Here is a 14,984-nt window from a genome sequence, read left to right as displayed (position 1 = left end):
AGTGGAATCTAATGAGAGTCCTGAAATGAACTCTCACATTTATGGTCCATTGGTTTAGAGTAAGCATGCCAAGACAGTTCAAAGGGAAAAAGAACAGCATTTTCAACAAATATTGTCAGTATGGCTGGATAACCACATGCAATACATTGAAGTTGGTTGCCTTTCTCATATTGTACACAAAAATTGGTTCAATATGGATCATTGATCAAGATGTAAGAGTTAAAACTGTAAAGTCCATGGAAGTCAGCCATTGTGAATTTTCATTTTTTGCACCTTCTTAGGTATGACCCATAAGCACAAATGATGAAAAAATAAATTGGATTTCATCAGTATTAACTTTTGGACTTTAATGAACATCATCAGATGATCCACAGAGTGGAAGAAAATACTTGTAAATAAAATATCTGACAAGGGACCTGTATCTAGAATATATACAAACCCCTATAACTCAGTAATAAAAGACAACTAACCCTCTTTTAACATGGGCAAAAGTTTTGAATACACTTTTCTCCAAAATAAATAAATAAATAAATAAATAGTGTGGACAAGAAACATATGAAGAGATATGCAACATTCTTGCATCAGAGAAAAGCAAATAAAAATCAAAATGAGATGTAACTTTACATCCATCAAACTCACTAGGCTATAACAAAAAAGACAAATTATGTTGGCAAGATTGGGAGAAAACCAAAACTCTCATATATTCCCCCTGGGAATATAAACTGGTGCAGTCACATTGGAAAACTATCTGGCAATTCCAAAGATGTAGTTACCATATGACCCAGTAATTATATTTGTAAGTATATACTCAGAAGAAATAAAAACACATGAACACAAGAACAAATGTTGTATACAAATGTTCATTAACAGCATTATTCATAATAGTAAAAAATAGGACGAACCAATGTTCACCAGCTGATGAATGGATAAATCAAATATGGTATATTCATTTAATGGAATACTTTTGTCAAAAGGTACTGATACATGCTACAACGTGGATAAACCTTGAAAGCATGCTAAGTAAAAGCTGTAAACCAAAAGCCACATGTTGTGTGATTCCCTTTATATGAAATGTCCAGAATAGACAAATCAATAGAGATAGAAAGTAGATAATGGTTACCTGGGTCTGGGAAGAGGGCTGGAAGGAACTGGGGCACCTACCAAAGAAGATGGGCTTCATCATATATACATATATGTGTATATATATATATATACATATATATATGTGTGTGTGTGTGTGTGTGTGTGTGTGTGTGTAATTTTGTGGAGGTAGAGGAAAATTATGAAAATATTCTAAAACTGGTGGTTGTACAATCCTGTGAAGAGATTTTTTAAAATTACATTATACGCTTTAGATGTTATCTCAATACATCTGTTTATATATATATATATATGCACATGTTATACATAAGATATGTATATAATATATATTCTTTTATATATAAACAAAATATATATAATATATATTTGTTCTTTTGTGTGTGTGTGTGTGTATATATATATATATATATATATATATATATATTCTTTTTTAAAAAGCACCAATCTCATAGAGAAAGGTCATACAGTGTACGCTGTCTGGAACTGAAAAGATACAGAACGTGCATCCCTGCCTTCAAAACTGCTTCCATTTCCTGAGAGCCCAGAGTAGATATTGAAACGTTTAGAAGATAGAACTTTCATTTCTTCCGCATGGATGCTTTCTTTCCCTGCAATATCTACCTCGTGAATTTTCACTTTCTGACAGGAACAACATACTAATTAGCTTCTGTCTCTTCCTCTCAGCACACTCAAAAACTCCCCTATCCCATGTAACCCTTTCTACAAATTCTTTGCTGTGTTAGAATAGTATCCTGAAGACAAATTACAAGATCCTGTGTTGTTGAATATTTTTGTGTGTTGAATTTGATATGAATGTCTGCATATTAAGTGCAACCTTTATAAGAGGCTGAGAACACATGCATACCTGGTTTATTTGCCATGTGGTCTGGATCTCTTTTGACTACTGCTTTAAAAATTATTTTGGAATTAAACCCTTATGGTAGAGCTTTACATTCTCTATGTTCTTGGAAAATTGCCGGGCGTTAAAACACTCGATTTCAAATGCATAATAAAAGTAGGATTATTCTGTCATAATATGAGGATTATGCAGAAGTTGACACATGATTGGTCTGGAGTGGCAAAGAAAGTAAGTTAAATAGTCAGAGAACAATTCTATTTTGCATGATTTAACCTCAAGGATGGGCAATTAGATGGCCTCTCTGTTTTGTTTGAATAATACATAGAGAGTTAACCACACAAAGAGGTATTTCAGTCTTTCTCAGATCTCTAAAAATCTGAAAGGATCTAAGTCATAATCATAGTTAATCTTTAATCTCTCAGCCTTCCTTGCTTCTGTAGCACCCTATTCATGCCAGGGGCCTCACGCTCTGCCCCGCTTCCCCCGGTTGCCCATGGTCCCTGGTTTTGGCCATGCCCTCTCTTGTGAGTTCAATCTAACACTTACCCCTCCCTTCCCTCTCACTTCTGCATCTAGAGTTGGCAGTGGAGGCAAGGGAGGAAGCCAATAGGACAACACCCAAATGATTCTTGTTCAATTGCTTGTCAGTCACATTAAACTTCTGAAGTTTGGGGATTTATCTTAGTGCTTGTGTGTGTGTGTGTGTGTGTGTGTGTGTGTGTGTGTTTAAACACTAGGGTTTGCAAAATATTTCTTTTTTAAGTATGCTATTGTTCTTTAGCACCTTGGGTTTTTCTCAACAGTGTCCTTTTAATCCATTCCATATTCATCAACCACATGTGAGTTTGATTGTCTTTGCATTGTGTTTTTTTACATTTACTTTTATTGTAAACAAATGGGATTCATGTTGTTTCTCTGTTTGTACATGGAGTAAAGGCATACCATTTGTGTAATCATACATTTACATAGGGTAATGGTGTTTGATTCATTGTTATTTTTTCCTTCCCCCCCACTCTTCCACCTCTCCTTTCCCTCTATACAGTCCCTCCTTCCTCCATTCTTGCCTCCTCCCACCCCCATTATGTGTCATCATCCGCTTATCAGTGAGATCATTCGTCCTTTGGTTTTTTGAGATTGGCTTATCTTACTTAACATGATATTCTCCAATTTCATCCATTTGCCTACAAATGCCATAATTTTATCATTTTTTATGGCTGAGTAATATTCCATTGTATACATATACCACAGTTTCCTTATCCATTCATCAATTGAGGGGCATCTAGGTTGGTGCCACAATCTGGCTATTGTGAACTGAGCAGCTGTGAACATTGATGTGGCTGTATCTCTGTAGTATGCTGATTTTAAGTCCTTTGGGTATAGGCCAAGGAGTGGGATAGCTGGGTCAAATGGTGGTTCCATTCCAAGCTTTCTGAGGAATCTCCACACTGCTTTCCAGAGTGGCTGCACTAATTTGCAACCCCACCAGCAATGTATGAGTGTACCTTTTCCCCCATATCCTCGCCAACACCTCTTGTTGCTTGTATTCTTGATAATCGTCATTCTAATTGGGGTGAGATGGAATCTTAGTGTAGTTGTGATTTGCATTTCTCTTATTACTAGAGATGTTGAACATTTTTTCATACATCTGTTGATTGCTTGTAGATCTTCTTCTGTGAAGCATCTCATCTGTTCATATTCGTAGCCCATTTGTTGATTGGGTTATTTGTATTCTTGGTGTAGAGTTTTTTGAGTTCTTTATATATTCTGGAAATTAGTGCTCTATCTGAAGTATGAGTGGCAAAGATGTTCTCCCACTCTGTAGGCTCTCTCTTCGCATTGCTGATAGTTTGCTTTGCTGAGAGAAAGCTATTTAGTTTGAATCTATCCCAGTTATTGATTCTTGCTTTTATTTCTTGTGCTATGGGAGTCCTGTTAAGGAAATCTGATCCTAAGCTGACATGATGAAGATTTGGACCTACTTTTTCTTCTATAAGATGCAGGATCTTTGGTCTGATTTCAAGGTCCTTGATCCATTGTGAGTTGATTTTTGTGCAGATAGAGATATGGGTTTAGTTTCATTCTGTTGCATATGGATTTCTAGTTTTCCCAGCAACATTTGTTGAAGAGTCTATCTTTTCTCCATTGCATATTTTTGGCCCCTTTGTCTAGTATGAGAAAATTGTATTTATTTGGGTTTGTGTCTGTGTCCTCTATTCTGTATCATTGATCTACCTTTCTATTTTGGTACCAATACCATGCCGTTTTTGTTACTATTACTTTGTAGTATAGTTGAAGGTCTGGTATTGCGATATCCCCTGCTTCACTCTTTCTGCTAAGGATTGCTTTAGAAAAATATGGAATGCTTCACGAATTTGCGTGTCATCCTTGCGCAGGGGCCATGCTAATCTTCTCTGTAGCGTTCCAATTTTGTTATATGTGCTGCTGAAGCGAGCACTGCATTGTGTGTTTTTTTTCTATCCCCTTCTTATTTTGGTGCTTGGGAGCTAACCCAGGGCCTCCTGTGTGCTAGGCAAGTGCTCTACCCTTGAGCCACATCCCCAGCTCTATCACATTTATAGCTATCACATCCCTTTCTGAAGAAGAGGCAGGCCCCTCACCTCCACTTCCAGCTCTTCAACCTGGCCACAGGCAGGAGAAGACAGACCCTCATGGGAGGTGAGGGGACAGCTGCTCCCTGCCTTGTTGTAGGCCTATTGGCTTTGAAAATGCCCCCTTCTTTATTTGTTGGTCTGAGACTGACACATAATAGGAACATGGCAAGGATGACCTTGGCTCTGAATTTGTAGCTCAGAGGCAAAATAGCAGCATCTACTGTGTTGAATCAACAGCTTTCATACAAGGGCTCAGAGGGTAACATCAGGCAAAGCTGCCTGCATCACACAAGTTGGGTGCGAAGTTCATGTTTGGTCGCTTCTGGAGACAGTTCAGACCAAGTTCATTGGGTCTGCCATCTCTGTCCTAAATCCACACTATTTTCCAGTTAGGATCTGCTTTGCCCATGTCCTGAACAGGAAGTCTTCCATTATCTTGGCTCTACTAACTTCCTTTGGTACCTGAGATGTTTACTTTCTGCAGAAAGAATCAACTTATTTCCTCTGGTGGCAAACTGAGCTTAACGTTCCTTAACTACCAAGAAGTTGAAATCTAGATTCATGAGAAGAGATGGCCAAGGTTAGGTAGTTGCTGCCAGATTCTGTCTCCTGCCTTCTTTTTTATTTGGTTGTGTCTAAAATCTAAAAGGAGGTAAAGGGCGCTTCCCACTGTCTATCCATAAAGGACAATGCATTGCTTCATTAGCACTGTGACAACCAGACACAAAAACATAGCCAGTCATTTGATGATATCAGAAAGTCCCAGGGTAGACTAGACCGTGAGGAGCAGTTTAGCACAGCATGCTATTTTAAAGTACTGTGCTCTCAAAAATAAATATAGCCACTAAAGGAAAACAGTATTAGGTTTAAATTGTGATATAAAAATATCTGTTATGTAAGGTTCTAACATTCATGCTCAGTTCTTTTCACTGAGGAGTCCTTTCCCTGGTTCTTTTTGACTTAAAAAGAAGCATTGGCCAAGAAAGGGGAAGGTATGCCCTCAAAAAGGAGAAGGAACTACAGCAATAGAGACCTCAGACTCACAGGTGGGGTACAAGTCAAATTCATTGCTATTTAAGGGTTCAACTCTTGACAGATTTCTCTTCCAGTCAGTGTCTTCTGCAGAACTTGGACAGTTGCGAAACACCCAATCACATGACTCTGGGTAATCGTTCAGCATTTATTAAGTGCCCACTATGTGCAAGGAGAGTTTAATTTTAAGATAAGTTTAAAACAAGTGACTAAAAACTTCAGCTCTCAGACAAATATAATTAAGTTGCACACCTTGCTGGATGTTATCTTATTTACCAATTGGAGTGTATTTACTCTGAGTGGACAAGGCTTAATAGATAACTGCTTGATCTTTTCTCCCTCATCTCCTGGCAGAGACTGGAAATAGGGAGGGAGGAAGAGGGTGCCAACCGGGAGCTGAGTCATGTATGAGGGTTAGGCCTGTCCTTCTGCTTATTGTCCTACACGGTCAATTCCCACACCCACTCCCTAGAGCTGCCCTAACATTTGTATTTTTGATAATAGGAAGGACAAAAGGACTTTTTTCCTAGGTGAGTCGACAATTTCGTAAATCCCCCACTTAAAATTTCAGCTTAAACCTATTGGCAGGAAATTAGTTATAAGGCTGCAACCTAGCTGCAAGAGAGTCTGGGGAAGGTAGCGTTGTAGCTAGTGCATCTGTACTCTTATTAAATTGGGGTTCTCTTACTAAGGAAGGAGGCAGAGATCAGGTGGCAGAGTGTAACTAGAATCCTAAAAGCACACTCAAAGAGCTCCCTTCGCTTGAGCTCCTTCATCTGAATCCTCCTCCTGCTGGTCATGACAACATTCTTCTGTACCCAGTCTCCCTTGGCTCTTCAGTGTCTCCTCCTGTTCCTTCTTCACCCACTTGAACCATGCTGCTCTTCCTGTTGCCCCTACCCTGCAGGCCACCCCTGATGTACGCATCAAACCCAAATCAGCTGCAGTTTGCACAGGCCAATCTTGAAGAATGATCACTGAATGATTCAGTTCACTTACTTAGTAATTCTTTAGTTTTCTTAGCTATTCTCTGGACAATGTTATTTTCTACTCTTAGTTATGAGATAATAGTTTAGTTTCACGATAAATTACGCTCTTTCATGAACCGCTTGTGAAACCCTAATTTTTAAACATCACTTTGGTTCTGCGTGAGAATGCACTTGGAATTCCTCAGGGTCAGTCTAACTGCACTTTTGGAATGCCCTTGTTGATCAGCTGTTCATTCAGTTCTCCCTCTACTGAATAGAAAAAAGAAATGGGAGTTTTGTTGCTAATAAAGGAGGATTCCACTTTGATCATTTCCAAAGCACAACAGTCAGTGACAAGATGTTTACCTGGCTAACTCATAAAGGAAAACTATCCATTTTGGAATCCCTAAGGGAAAAGCACTAATAATATTCTGGATAATGTCTTTCCCTCTATTTTCTAATCTCCCTCCTGATCCTTCTCACCATGCAGATCTAGCTATTTTCAAGTAGAATTTTTATTCTAAATCAGGGAACACAGTGTCCCAAACTTATACTTTGTCCTCTGTTAACCTGCTCTATTCACCAAAGGGCTCCTCCTTACGGTTTTGGGGTTGGGACTATGGAAACCCAGGTAGTTGACAACTGCCAGTAGGATGTCATTATACTGCCCCAATGTGGCTGATTCCACTCTGTTCTAAATGCTGCCTTATATTTTGTCTGAGAAACCAACCCACTAATGAAGAGCAGTTTCTGAGTGCATCCTAGGGTACTTGGGATGGCTTTGGGAGACCAGCAACGTTTTGTCCATACCTCAGGTTTTTGGGGCATAAATAGAGATAGGAATGGAAACTTGGAGCTCCAGTGTGTGACCCCTGCCTGCCGTATCTAAAGAACAGCTCCAGGAGGGAGAGGGCTGGTTAGCTTTAATGCTGGACGTGGTCTGCGTCTGCCAGACTGTAAGCAGCCGTTGCCAATTTAGGACCCATGAGCTAAATTTGGCCCTGAGACAAGCTATGTTTGGCTGATACAATGTTTTTTTGTTTGTTTTTAATTTTTAAAAAGCAATGTGAAAAAGGAAGACTTCACATACAGATCCAGACTCCTGGCTCCTGTGTACTGCATCCCTGAGTCGCAGCAATTGGGTGGCACTGCAGAGCTGATCTTCTTGTAGACCAAGACCAGGTTTGCCTTCAGTGCTCCGTCACAGTCCCCACTTCTCTCTATTCACTCAGCTGCTTCCCTCCTTTACCAAATCTGCTGTGTCCTTGCAGGCAATTTGAGTTTAGGACCATTACTGCAAACAGCTGGTGATGGGGAAAAGTCACAAAGTCTGGGGAAGACTTCACTGAGGGGAATTAAGCTGGTCCTTGAAAATTGATGGGACTTTTCCTGGTAAAGTAGAAAGGTACAGGCACTCTGGGTAGAACATCAGGTAGAGAAAAGACAGAGAAATCTGAATATTATTGGGAAGGGTCAAATAGAAATTAAGGAGTGGACAGAGCCTGATCTTAGATTGAAGACTTCAGTTCCAGTCCAGACTGCCATGGACTGGACCTTGAACAAATCATTTCGTTTCTCTAAGCCATTGATCTGGCTTAGAGATCTGGCTTAGTAGCTTTACTGGACTGTTGCAACTACAAAATGTCACATGTATTTTAAAAATATACTGAAGTATAATATGCATCCCTAAAATTGTTTATATATATGTACATATTACTATATATACATATATATATCAATGAATTGTAACAAAACTGAACACATCCATGAAACCAGCACACAGATCAAGAAATATAAAGTTTCAGCATTCCATGTTTACCCTCTTGTCCCTGCCTAGTCACTGTCTGCCCTTCTGTGGACACCATTATCCTGACTTCCAGCAGCACAGACACCTATTTTTACTTGATATGAATGGAAGCATTCAATAGGTATGATTTTGCCTAGCATCTTCCACTCAACATTATAAAGTTTATCTATCATATGGAATAGATCATTAATTTTCTTTGCTTTATAATATTCCATTGTGTGAATACTCCATCATTTATTTATCCATTCTTGGATAATGGGTATACAGAGAATTTTTTTTCTGATTTTGTTCTTAAGAATAGCATGGTTATAAAAACTCCAGTAGTTATCTTTTGTGAACATATCCTTGCATTTCTGTTGATTGTATACTTGCGGGTGGAAATTAGGGGGTCGTGTGTTAATTTTTGATAGATAGTGCCAAACAATTTTCCAAAGTGGTTGATAATCAATTTGTATACCCAGCGGTAATCTCTGGGAGTTATAGTTGTTCCCTGTCCTCCCCAGTACTTGGTATTTCCATTTTCATTTTTGTCATTCTGATAGATGTGCAGTAGCATCTCTGGTGATTTTAAAGTATATTTCTTTGATAGTTAAGGAAAGCAGGCACATTATCATATATTTATGAACCGACATAGTTATTGTTCGTTAAAATTTTTGTTCACTTTTTATTTGATTACCTATGATTTTGTATTGATTTTTATAATTCTTTGTGAATATGGATGTGAATCCTTGTTGGATATGTGGATTGCAAATAGCTTCTACTTTATAATGACTTTTTCATCCTATTAATGACATCTTTTAATGAACAAAAGTTCTTACTTTAAAATGGCTCAAATTTTCAATTATTTTCTTTTGTGGAAAAGATTTTAATTCCCAAACACCAAGACATACAAATCCATAGCAATTAAGACAGTGTGAGGAATATCATTGGGATTTTAATTGTAATTGCATTGAATCTGAATAGCACCTGTGGTAATATGACCATTTTATTTCTTTGGACAATATTTATTCTGCCTATCCAAGAATATGGCTAATTTCTCTTTCAGAGGATTCATCACTTATGAATAGAAATACATTAAATTTATGCATATTGATTTTATATCCTACTACTTTACTGAATTCATTTATTAGTTCTAGAAATTTTCTGGTGGAGTCTTTTGGGCCCTCTAAATATAGGATCATGTCATCAGCAAATAGTGATAGTTTGAGTTCTTCTTTTCCAATTTGTATCCATTTAATTTCTTTGGTCTCTCTGATTGTTCTGGCTAGTGTTTCAAGGACCATGTTGAATAGAAGTGGTGAAAGAGGGTATCCCTGCCTTGTTCCAGTTTTTAGAGGGAATGCTTTCAGTTTTTCTCCATTTAGAATGATGTTGGCCATGAACTTAGCATAGATAACCTTTACAATGTTGAGGTATGTTCCTACTATCTCTATTTTTTCTAGCGTTTTGAGCATGAAGAGGTGCTGTATTTCCTTATAGAAATAGAGAAAGCAATCATGAAATTCATCTAGAAGAATAAGAGACCTTGAATAGCCAAAGCAATCCTGAGCAGGAAGAGTGAAGCAGGAGGTATCACAAACCAGACCTTAAACTATGCTACAGGGCAATAGTAATAGAAACGGCATGGTATAAGCACCAAAACAGACAGGCAGACCAGTGGTACAGAACAGAAGACACAGAGACAAACCTATATAAATACATTTATCTCATACTGGACAAAGGTGCCAAAAACACAATGGATAAAAGATAGCCTATTCAACAAATGGTGCTGGGAAAACTGGAAATCCATATGCAGTAAAATGAAATTAAACCTCTATCTCTCACTGCATAAAATTCAACTCAAAATGGATCGAGGACCTAGGAATTAAACCAGAGACCCTGCAACAAATAGAAGAAAAAGTAGGCCTGAATCTTCATCTTGTTGGCTTAGGATCAGTCTTCCTTAACAAGACTCCTAAAGCACAAAAAATGAAAGCAAGGATCAATAAATGGGATGGATTAAAACTGAAAAGCTTTTTCTTAGCAAAAGATACAATCAATAATGTGAAAAGAGAGTCTACAGAGTGGGAGAAAATCTTTTCCACATGCACTTCAGATAGAGCACTAATCTCCAGAATTTATAAAGAACTTACAAAATTTTACACCAAAAATAGAAAGAACCCAATCAATAAATGGGCTAAGAAACTGGGCAGACATTTTACAGAAAATATACAAGTGATTAACAAATATATGAAAAAGTGTTCAACATCTCTAGTAATTAGAGAAATGCAAATTAAAACCACCCTATGATTTCATCTTACTCCAATTAGAATGGTTATTATCAAGAACACAAGCAATAATAGGTGATGTGGGAAAAAGGCACACTTTTACATTGTTGGTGGAGTTGCAAATTGGTGCATCCGCTCTTGAAAGCAGTATGGAGATTCCTCAGAAAACTTGGAATGGACCCACCTTTGACCCAGTTATTCCACTCCTTGGTTTATACCCAAAGGACTTAAAGTCAGCATACTACAGTGATGCAGTCACATTAATGTTTATAGCAGCTCAATTCACAATAGCTAGATTGTGGAACCAACCTAGATGCCCTTCAATAGATGAATGGATAAAGAAACTGTGGTATATATACACAATGGAATATTATTCAGCCATAAAGAAGAATAATATTATGGCATTTGCAGATAAATGGATGGAATTGGAGAATATCATGCTAAGAGAAATAAGCCAATCCCAAAAAATCAAAGGCTGAATGTTTTCTCTGATAAGTGGATGATGATACATAATGGGGGTGGGAGGTGGCAGGTAAGAGAAGAATGGAGGAACTTTGGATTATGTAGAGGGAAATGAGCGGGGGAAAGGGCCAGGGGTATGAAAGATGGTGGAATGAGACAGACATCATTATCCTATGTACATGTATGATTACACAAACAGTGTGAATCTACGTTTTGTACAACCATAGAAACCAAAAATTGTACCCCATTTGTGTACAACGAATCAAAATACAGCCTGTGGGGAGGCAGGGAAAGGAGAGGAAGACAGTGTGAGATTCCCACAGGGAAGAATAAGTACATTAGTGGGGAAGAATGAAGTTCAGAAACAAACCCACATGTGACCAGAAAATTAGCTTGACAGAGGGGACAAAGCTGCATCCTTTGCAGAGGATGAAATTCTTATGGACCCTAAGGTAATGAAGATGTTCTATGTTATCTTCTCAAAGCTTTTAATTTTACTGTTCACACTTAGATCTCAATTCCTCTGGAATTCATCTTTATTGATGTTGTGAGGGAGAGGTCAAGACACCTTTCTTCCCATTAGACATCCAGCTGATTTACTGCCATTCATCAAAAATGATCATTCTTTCTCCTCTGCAAAGGACGTTGTTATTTGTTCATCTTTGTGGAAGGACCACACTGTCTTAATTACTATGACTTTATATGGCTTGGTATTTGGAAATTCAAATCTTCAGCACTTGTTCTTTGACTTTCATATTGCTTTAGCTATTCTTGACCCTGTGTACTGCCATATGCATTTTAGAATCAGTTTGGCTGTTTTCTACAGCCTTGAAGTTCTAGAAATTAGTACCCCTGAAGTGCACCACAGACATTTCTGAGAGTCCAAAAGGGCAGGCTTGTTTGAATTTCTCAATCAGAGCATCCCCAGTGGTAACCAATTCAGTGCCTTTCCATTTTTTGTCTTTGGCCCCAGAATCCAGGTCTGCATCTCCCAAAGTCACTTGGGCAAAAGAAAGCCCTTGCTGCTCACAAAATGTCAATGTTCATATCCAAGGTCATTTTCTGTACAACATGTTCCACTTTGGACATCTCAAATAAATATTCATACTTTTCTTTTAATACAATCTATTCCACTGACATGTTAAGTATATTTCTTATTTTCCATTTTAATGCTTTATACTTCTTTTCCTTTCTTTTACTAATTATGCTTATTAGAGGTTTCTGTTGTACCTGCTGTTCATGCTATTTTTTTCCCATTAAAGAAATAGGCCTTGGACCAATTTACAGTTTCTGTTTTCTTTTTTTTTTTTTTTTTTTTTTTTTAACAGGCAACCAAAAATACATTTATAATTATACCCCAATTTTGTTAAAAAATATACATATAAATGCATAGAAAAAAGCCATAAAGTATATATATAAAATACTAATACCAATTATCTCTAAATGGTAGGATTACTAACAATTTTTTTTGCATATTAAATGTCCTAATATAACTGTATTTTTCATATTTTCAACAATAAAAATAAAGTCAGAAAAATAATCTATTTAAGAAGAAATGGAGGTAAATAATAAAAGAGGTACATGCTTTATCATTTATATTCATTAAAAAGCTTTAGAAAAAAATCCCCCCGCCCCCCAAAAAAAAAGAATACCGCAGACTTTCTCAAACATTGACATTTTCCCAGTAGTTCTACAAGGTTTAAAGTTGACTCAGCAACCACATGGCAAAATGACATTCTTGGACAATCACAGGTGGTCCAAGATAAGCCCGGATGGATGCTAATTACCCATGAGCAATCAGGAGCCCTTATCTGGAAACATTTTGCTGAGAATGGAAAAGTAATCATTCTGAAATAACAGGAGGAATTAGTGTGAACTTTGGGGCTTCCCGGATCAGGAGACACAGAGAGCACAGAAATCCTCCAGTTCAACACCTGAACCTCACCCAAAAGAAAACTGAAACTAATGTCGAAATAACTGTCATCTTCCTAAACACATCTGTCATCTTCTAGTCCTCCACGAAGAGAGCTGTGGACAGGATTCTCCTTGGCAGCCAGGCTCTCCCACCATCTACCTCTCCACTTTTATTTTCCTAACAGGAAAGGAAGTGTTTAAGGAGAGTTAGGTGGTGGTTAAGAAGTTTAAGGTGTTTTAAGGGGAAGGTGGATCCAGGCACTTGCAGGAAGGTAAAACGTACTCTTATCTTTCCACCCCTGCAGCTGCTTCCATCATTACTCAAGTTTTTATTGCTGTGTCCTTGTGGTCACTGCACTCCTCAGGGTCATGAAAACAGGGCAATCATATCACCCACCCTGACTCTGTCACCTGGGAGAGCCCACCCTTGGGTATTTTTAAATGAAGGGTGAGCTGGGGTTGCGGCTCAGTGGTAGAGTGCTTACCTAGCATGCAGGAGACCCTAGATTCGATCCTCAGCATCACATAAAAATAAAATAAAGGTATTGTGTCCACCCACAACCAAAACAAAATGTTTTTTAAAAAATAAATGAAGGGAGATAGAATTTGTTTTGTCAGCATTTGTGTCAATCTTGATCCATTATGGTTTGTTGTATTCCTATCTCCCTGTAATCCTTTTTTTTTTATTTTTTTTTTTTACGTTTACATAGGGTAATGATGTTTATTATATTTTTCCCCTACCCCCCACCCCTCTCACCCCTCCCACCCCTCCCACCCCTCCCACCCCTCTTTTCCCTCTACACAGTCCTTCTTTCCTTCATTCTTACCGCTCTCCTTAGCCTAACTCTAAACCTAACCCTAAACCTAATGCTAGCCCGTCCCACCCCCATTATATGTCCTCATCCGCTTATCAGCGAGATCATTCGTCCTTTAGTTTTTTGAGATTGGCTTATCTCACTTAGCATGATATTCTCCAATTTCGACCATTTGCCTACAAATGCCATAATTTTATCATTCTTCATTGCGGAGTAATATTCCATTGTATAAATATGCCACAGTTTCTTTATCCATTCATCAACTGAAGGGCATCTAGGTTGGTTCCACAATCTGGCTATGGTGAATTGAGCAGCAATGAACATTGATGTGGCTGTATCTCTGTAGTATGCTGATTTTAAGTCCTTTGGGTATAGGCCAAGGAGTGGGATAGCTGGGTCAAATGGTGTTTCCATTCCAAGCTTTCTGAGGAATCTCCACACTGCTTTCCAGAGTGGCTGCACTAATTTGCAACCCCACCAGCAATGTATGAGTGTTCCTTTTTCACCACATCCTCGCCAACACCTATTGTTGCTTGTATTCTTGATAATCGCCATTCTAATTGGGGTGAGATGAAATCTTAGGGTAGTTTTGATTTGCATTTCCCTTATTACTAGGGATGTTGAACATTTTTTCATATATCTGGTGATTACTTGTACATCTTCTTCTGTGAAGTGTCTGTTCATTTCCTTAGCCCATTTGTTGATTGGATTATTTGTATTCTTCGTGTAGAGTTTTTTGAGTTCTTTATAGATTCTGGAAATTAGCGCTCTATCTGAGGTATGGTTGGCAAAGATATTCTCCCACTCTGTAGGCTCTCTCTTCACATTTCTGATAGTTTCCTTTGCTGAGAGAAAGCTTTTTAGTTTGAATCTATCCCAGTTGTTGATTCTTGCTTTTATTTCTTGTGCTATGGGAGTCCTGTTAAGGAAATCTGATCCTGAGCCAACAAGTTGAAGATTTGGACCTACTTTTTCTTCTATAAGATGCAGGGTCTCTGGTCTGATTCCGAGGTCCTTGATCCATTTTGAGTTGAGTTTTGTGTAGGGTGAGAGATAGGGGTTTAATTTCATTCTATTGCATATAGTTTTCCAGTTTTCCCAGCACCATTTGTTGAAGAGGCTATCTTTTCTCCATTGCATATTGTTG

The 14,984-nt window shown here is 38.1% G+C and overlaps 1 non-coding gene across 1 annotated transcript; it reads right to left on the bottom strand.

Annotated features, from left to right (window-relative positions):
- Positions 1-4,308: 4,308 nt before the first annotated feature.
- On the bottom strand, positions 4,309-4,415 carry LOC124969040 (U6 spliceosomal RNA). The gene has a single exon (XR_007105914.1). It is a non-coding gene; the product is annotated as a U6 spliceosomal RNA (small nuclear RNA).
- Between the last annotated feature and the right edge of the window lie 10,569 nt (positions 4,416-14,984).

The sequence above is a fragment of the Sciurus carolinensis genome, chromosome 1 (genome assembly GCF_902686445.1).
Source record: "Sciurus carolinensis chromosome 1, mSciCar1.2, whole genome shotgun sequence".
Lineage (NCBI taxonomy): Eukaryota > Metazoa > Chordata > Mammalia > Rodentia > Sciuridae > Sciurus > Sciurus carolinensis.
This window is presented reverse-complemented; position numbering and strand designations above follow the sequence as displayed.